General features: G+C 45.8%; 1 non-coding gene across 1 annotated transcript; it reads left to right on the top strand.

The window, feature by feature from the left end:
- Window positions 1-5,327: 5,327 nt before the first annotated feature.
- On the top strand, window positions 5,328-5,434 carry LOC147937311 (small nucleolar RNA R71). The gene has a single exon (XR_015569723.1). It is a non-coding gene; the product is annotated as a small nucleolar RNA R71 (small nucleolar RNA).
- The last annotated feature ends 601 nt before the right edge of the window (window positions 5,435-6,035 follow it).

Raw genomic sequence — 6,035 nt, 5'->3', positions numbered from 1 at the left:
AACATAAATTACACAGTCTCTGTGTAAATAAAAGTTGGAAAAAAGAATCCAAGAACCACACAAAATGAAATGAACTAAATGCAATGTTATTTACAAGGATCGGATAAAAGTGGTACCTCATGGGTTGGTGAAGAAGCAGGTTGCAGAAGCCTCCATACTCGCCAACGTGTAGCCTGGGTCGTCTCCGGCTTCAGCAGGTGCAGGTGTTTGCTCGTCAAAGAGCTCAGAAATGCGCACGGACGACTTACTCGGACCAGCATCCGAGGGGTAGATTGAGGATGGGATCGCGTAGCTCATCGGGTAGGGAATCTGGTAGTGCGGCGGAAAACACAAAATGAAAAAAATATAAATCATATTTACAGACCTGCCTTTGGGATTTCCTCCCAAGTGAGCTTCTTTATAGTTCCTAAGCTTGACTTTCAATTCGTCTTAGACTGGCGCGGGATTGTCGAGGCGCAAAGATGATTCCACCTCTGTGCTCTCATTTTCCATGTATTTCTTTACTCTTTGCCCATTCACAGTGAATTCATTCTTACTTTTACCTAGCAGAGTGACTGCTCCATAGGGAAGAACTTCCTTAATTTCGAAAGGTCCTGACCATCTAGAATTGAGCTTCCCAGGGAATATCCGAAGCTTCGAGTTGAACAAAAGGACTTTGTCTCCAGCTTTTAAATCCTTGTGTCGAATCCTCTTGTCGTGAAAAGCCTTGGTTCTTTCCTTGTAGATCCTCGAATTATCATAAGCATCCAGCCGTATCTCCTCGAGGTCATGGAGATCCATTACTCTCTTTTCTTGGGCAGTCCTTATGTCCAAATTCAGCAGCTTGGTCGCCCACATTGCTTTGTATTCAACCTCGACCGGAAGGTGACAGTTTTTTCTGTAGAGGAGCTGGAAAGGTGTCCACCCAATCGGAGTTTTATAGGCGGTCCTATAGGCCCATAGCGCATCATCTAGCTTGAATGCCCAATCTTTTTTAGTGATTCCCACGATTCTGGCTAGTATCGCTTCGATCTGTTTGTTGCTTACTTCCTCTTGTCCGCTGGTTTGCGGGTGATAAGCTGTCGCGATGTTATGCTTGACTCCGTGCTTTTTCAACAATCAATCAAAAACCCTGTTAATGAAGTGGGTTCCTCCATCACTGATTACTACTCTTGGGATTCCAAATCTTGGGAAAATGATGCTTTTGAACATCTTCATTACGACCTTGTGATCATTCGTCGGGCTGGCGATTGCTTCTACCCATTTCGAGACATAATCAACTGCCACTAGGATGTACAAATGTTGAGGGTGGGTTGAAGGGTCCCATGAAGTCTATTCCCCAGACATCAAAAATTTCGACTTCTAAGAACGGCTGTTGAGGCATTTCATTTCGTCGACCTATGTTACCCATTTTCTGGCACGAATCACATTTTGCTATGAAGAGCTGTGCGTCCTTGAACAGTGTTGACCACCAAAGACCAGCTTGGAGTATCTTTTGGACTGTTTTGAAGGTGGCAAAATATCCTCCATAGGCGGACCCATGACAATGCTCTAGTACTCCTTGGAATTCCTCCTCTGCTATACATCGTCTGAACAGTCCATCCGTCCCTTTCTTGTAGAGATAAGGTTCGTCCCAGTAGTAGTTGTTGACATCCCTGAAGAATTTCTTCTTTCTTTGAGCGTCGTAGTCCTTAGGAATTTCCCCGCACACCAAGTAGTTCACGAAGTCTGAGTACCATGGAAGCTTAGCCGACTCGATTGCCATGAACTCGATCGACCTTGCTGACTCGAGGATCGAGTAAGCTATCGTCTGTCCGATCGTGTGGCTCATTTCCTCCAAGAAGGCGATGTGCATCAGTCTTTCTTCGGGCATTGACTCGTCTATTGGGAGTGGATCTTCGATTCTCATTCTGGACAGATGGTCTACTACCCCGTTTTCAATTCCTTTTTTATCCAGGATTTCTATGTTGAATTCTTGCAGAAGAAGGATCCATCTGAGGAGCCTAAGGTTGGTGTCCTTTTTTGAGTAGATGTACCGTAGGGCGGCATGATCCGTGTAGACAATTACCGTTGAACCTACTAAGTAGCTTCTGAACTTTTCAAAAGCGAAAACCACAACAAGGAGTTCCTTTTCAGTTGTCGCATACCTCGTCTGGGCATCGTCCATGGTTCTGCTGGCGTAGTAGATCACGTGGAGCTTTTTATCTATTCTCTGACCTAGTACCGCTCCCACAGCGTAGTCTGACGCGTCACATATAATCTCAAAGGGATGGTCTCAGTTAGGAGCTTGAACTATTGGTGCGCTCACCAAAGCCTCCTTTATCTTGTTGAAGGCATCTAAACAGTCCTTGTCGACAATAAACTCTGCTTCCTTGCAAAGTAGCCGTGTTAACGGTCGTGCGATCTTAGAGAAGTCTTTAATGAATCGCCTGTAGAATCATGTGTGTCCTAAAAAACTTCTGACATCTCTCACTGATTTGGGAGGTTGCAGCTGAACCATTACTTTGATCTTGGCTTTGTCGACCTCTATCCCCTTTTATGAGATCTTGTGCCCCAAAACTATTCCCTCATGGACCATAAAGTGGCACTTTTCCCAGTTTAACACTAGATTGGTTTCTTCACACCTTTTCAGCACCTTGCAGAGGTTTGACAGACAGGATGTGAAAGAAGCTCCATATACTAAAACTTCATCCATAAAAACCTCTACCATTTCTTCTATTAAATCCGACAAGATAGATGTCATGCACCTTTGGAAAGTCGCGGGGGCGTTGCAGGAACCGAAAGGCATCCTCCTATAGGCAAAAGTACCGTAAGGGCAGGTGAAGGTAGTTTTCTCCTGGTCAGCAGGGTGAATTGGGATTTGGAAAAATCCACTATACCCGTCTAGGAAGCAGTAGTATGGGTGGTTAGCGAGTCGTTCCAGCATTTGGTCGATGAAAGGCAGGGGGAAATGATCCTTCCTAGAGGCTGCGTTGAGCTTCCTATAGTCGATACACATTCGATGACCAGTTATCGTCCTTGTTGGAATCAGCTCATACTTCTCGTTTTTGATGACGGTGATTCCTCCTTTCTTCGGAACGCAGTGCACCGGGGATACCCAAGTGCTATCTGATATAGGGTAGATAACTCCAGCATCGAGCAGCTTCAGAATTTCCTTTTTCACCACCTCTTTCAGCTTCGGGTTTAGCCGACGCTGAGGTTCCACACTAGAGTACGATTCATCCTCAAGGTTTATCCGGTGGGTGAAAAGATCAGGGGATATACCCTTGATATCATCTAAAGTATAGCCTATTGCTCTCCTATGGTTTCTTAATCGGGTGCAAAGCAAATCCAATTCCTTTTCAGGTAGACTAGAATTTACGATCACTAGATAAGTGGAATTAGGGTCTAAGAAAGTGTACCTTAGCCCGGATGGAAGAGGTTTTAGTTCCACTTTAGGCGCCTTAGATTCGGACCAATCGTCGGCGGTTTGGAGTTGCTCCTCGAGGTTGTGCTCGATCAATCTACTTGATGAAATGATCAGGTTAATGTCCGGGTTGGTTGGTGTCGAGCAGCTGCAGGACATGACGTAGGAGTTGACCACTGACTCATCTCAGCTTCTATTGTTGAGTATCACTCCCTCTTTTTCAGCTTCTTTCATGTCCTCACTTAGCTCTGGTTCGATAACATCTAGAGAAGTATCAAGCAATTACTTGTAGAGCTCCATTTCTTGATGCATGAACCCCTCCTTACCATCATTTGTCAGTGCCGTTTGTAAACAATCCCCTATTGCAATCTCCTCAAATGCCTCCTCGCGCAGTTTTTCTAATCCCTCTATACAGAAGATTTGCCCAGCTATCGTAGGTTTTTTCATAGTTTCCCGAATGTCAAACTGCATAGTGAGGTCTTCCCCGAGCTTCAGAACGATCTTCCCGTTCCTTACATCAATCATTGCTCCTGCGGTGGATCCCTTGGCTCCACATCCATTTCCAAAACCACGAAGTCGGGTTGTATGTCTAGTGACCCTACTTTGACCGCAAATCTTCCAAAATTCCGCTTGGCAACCCCGTAGTTCGATCAGCCAGAACCAATTGGATGTCGGTAGGCTTGAATTTCTCGAATCCGAGATGTTTAGCTACAGTAAGTGGCATCAAGCTGACTGACGCCCCCAAATCGCAAAGACATCTCCCGGGTCGCTCAGTTTCTTAGGTGCGGCAGGTCTCTAAATTATGGCACTGCACTCATGATTGAGTATAACCATCCCTTGAACTTGCTTGATTCGCTCCATGACTTCATCTTTCAGGAATTTCTAGTAAGGAGGTATCAAGGTGAAAGCATTCATAAGGGGCATGCGAAGTTCGAGTTCCTGCATCTGTTTCTCGAACAGTGCTTTGTACTTCTCCAAGAGTTCCTTGCGAAATCATCCAGGGAAAGGTAGAGGTGGCTTGTAAGGTGGGGGAATGAATCTCCTTTCTTTTTGCTTTTCTCTTCCTGGTTTGTCTGCATGAGGCGGAGTTACCTGAGGGTCAACCCGATCACCTATCCGAGTGGTGTGGTTAGGTGATGGATCGGGTTGAGCATCGGGTTGTGCTGGGGAGTGGCTTGGTGGTTCACCGAGATCCTCCCCATCTATATCATTGTTGTCCTCAGTGATGTCCAATGGTACTGTTCTCGGGGGTAATTGTCGGCCACTCCGTAAGGCGATCGCGTTTGCAGAATCCGTGTGACTTGTTGAGGTGGAAGCCGAGTTATCCGTAATCACCTGAATTCGAGATCCTAAGGCATCAAACTTGTTGTGCAATTGTTGGAAATTGGCTGACAGACGACAAGCGAGATTGTTGAATCCTGTATTAATGTGAATTGTTTATGTCTTCTGAGTGGATAGGGCTGTATGCATTAGGGAGAGTAAATCCAGCGATGACGAACTTGATGGCGGTATCGGGCTGTGTATCGGGTTTTGGTAAGGCACAACCAGATTTGGCTTGTAGTTGTTGTACCCTCTGTTGTAACCTCCTTGGTTGTTGATGTAGTTAACATCCTTTATATGTATAGTCTCCCTATCTTGTTGTAGAAACTGCTCTTCCTCTGATAGCGCATGAACATGCTTCTGCTGGTTGAGGAACTTGTCGTGCTTGTCATTGAGGGCTTTCATGTCCCTCTTGTACTTGGCGTCTTCCTCTCCTGTAGATCGCATAGAGCGATCATCTTCCTCATTGTAGTTGCCATCAGATTGAGCCAAGTTCTCCACTAGGTCCCAACCTTCATCGACATCCGTGTTGAGGAAGTTACCATGGCTTGCGGTGTCCAGCAACATCCGTATCTTGGGGACCACTACTCTGTAAAGTGTGCTCAGCAATGAAGCATTGCTGAAGCCGTGATGTGGACATCGGGTAGTGTATCCCTTGAAACGTTAACAAGCTTCACTAAACGTTTCATTGTTCTTCTGAACAAATCCGGAAATGTCATTTCTCAGCCTTGTGGTTCTGGAGTTGGAGAAGAATTTGGCCAGGAATGCCTTCTTGCACCCTTCCCAAGTGGTGATGGACTCCTTAGGGAGCAATTTCTCCCAGATGTGTGCTTTGTCTCCCAAAGAGAATAGGAAAAGCCTGAGCTTGAATCCATCTTCACTGACTCCATTGATCTTAGTGAGGCTATAGAGCCTATCAAATTCATCCAGATGATCCAATGGGTCCTCCATTGGCAATCCATGAAACTTATTACTTTGTATCATCTGGATGAGACTAGTCTTGATCTCAAAATTGTTGTTCTGCACAGCTGGTGGCACAATGCCATTCCTTTGAATGTGAGTAGTTGGAGCATCTCCTGCTCCTATATTGGTCCTTGCTTGAAGAGCTGGTGGACCGTTCTGATTATTCATCGTCTCCTCAATGATTGCTGGTTCTGGTTGAACTTGTTGTTGTCTGAGTAGCCTAGGTCTGTCGATGTTGTCGATGAAAGGACTCAGGTTCTGGCTACCTCTGGATCGTGTTTGCATGCACAGGTAGGTGTCCGAGTGTGTACACGAGGATCAACTCGATCCAGGTGATCGAGTGACGGGTCGGGTGGGTGCTCGGGTT

Source organism: Camelina sativa, chromosome 10 (genome assembly GCF_030686135.1).
Source record: "Camelina sativa cultivar CO46 ecotype springtype chromosome 10, ASM3068613v1".
NCBI classification, from domain to species: domain Eukaryota; kingdom Viridiplantae; phylum Streptophyta; class Magnoliopsida; order Brassicales; family Brassicaceae; genus Camelina; species Camelina sativa.
The sequence above is the reverse complement of the archived record's forward strand: the minus strand, read 5'-3'. Positions and strand labels throughout refer to the sequence as shown.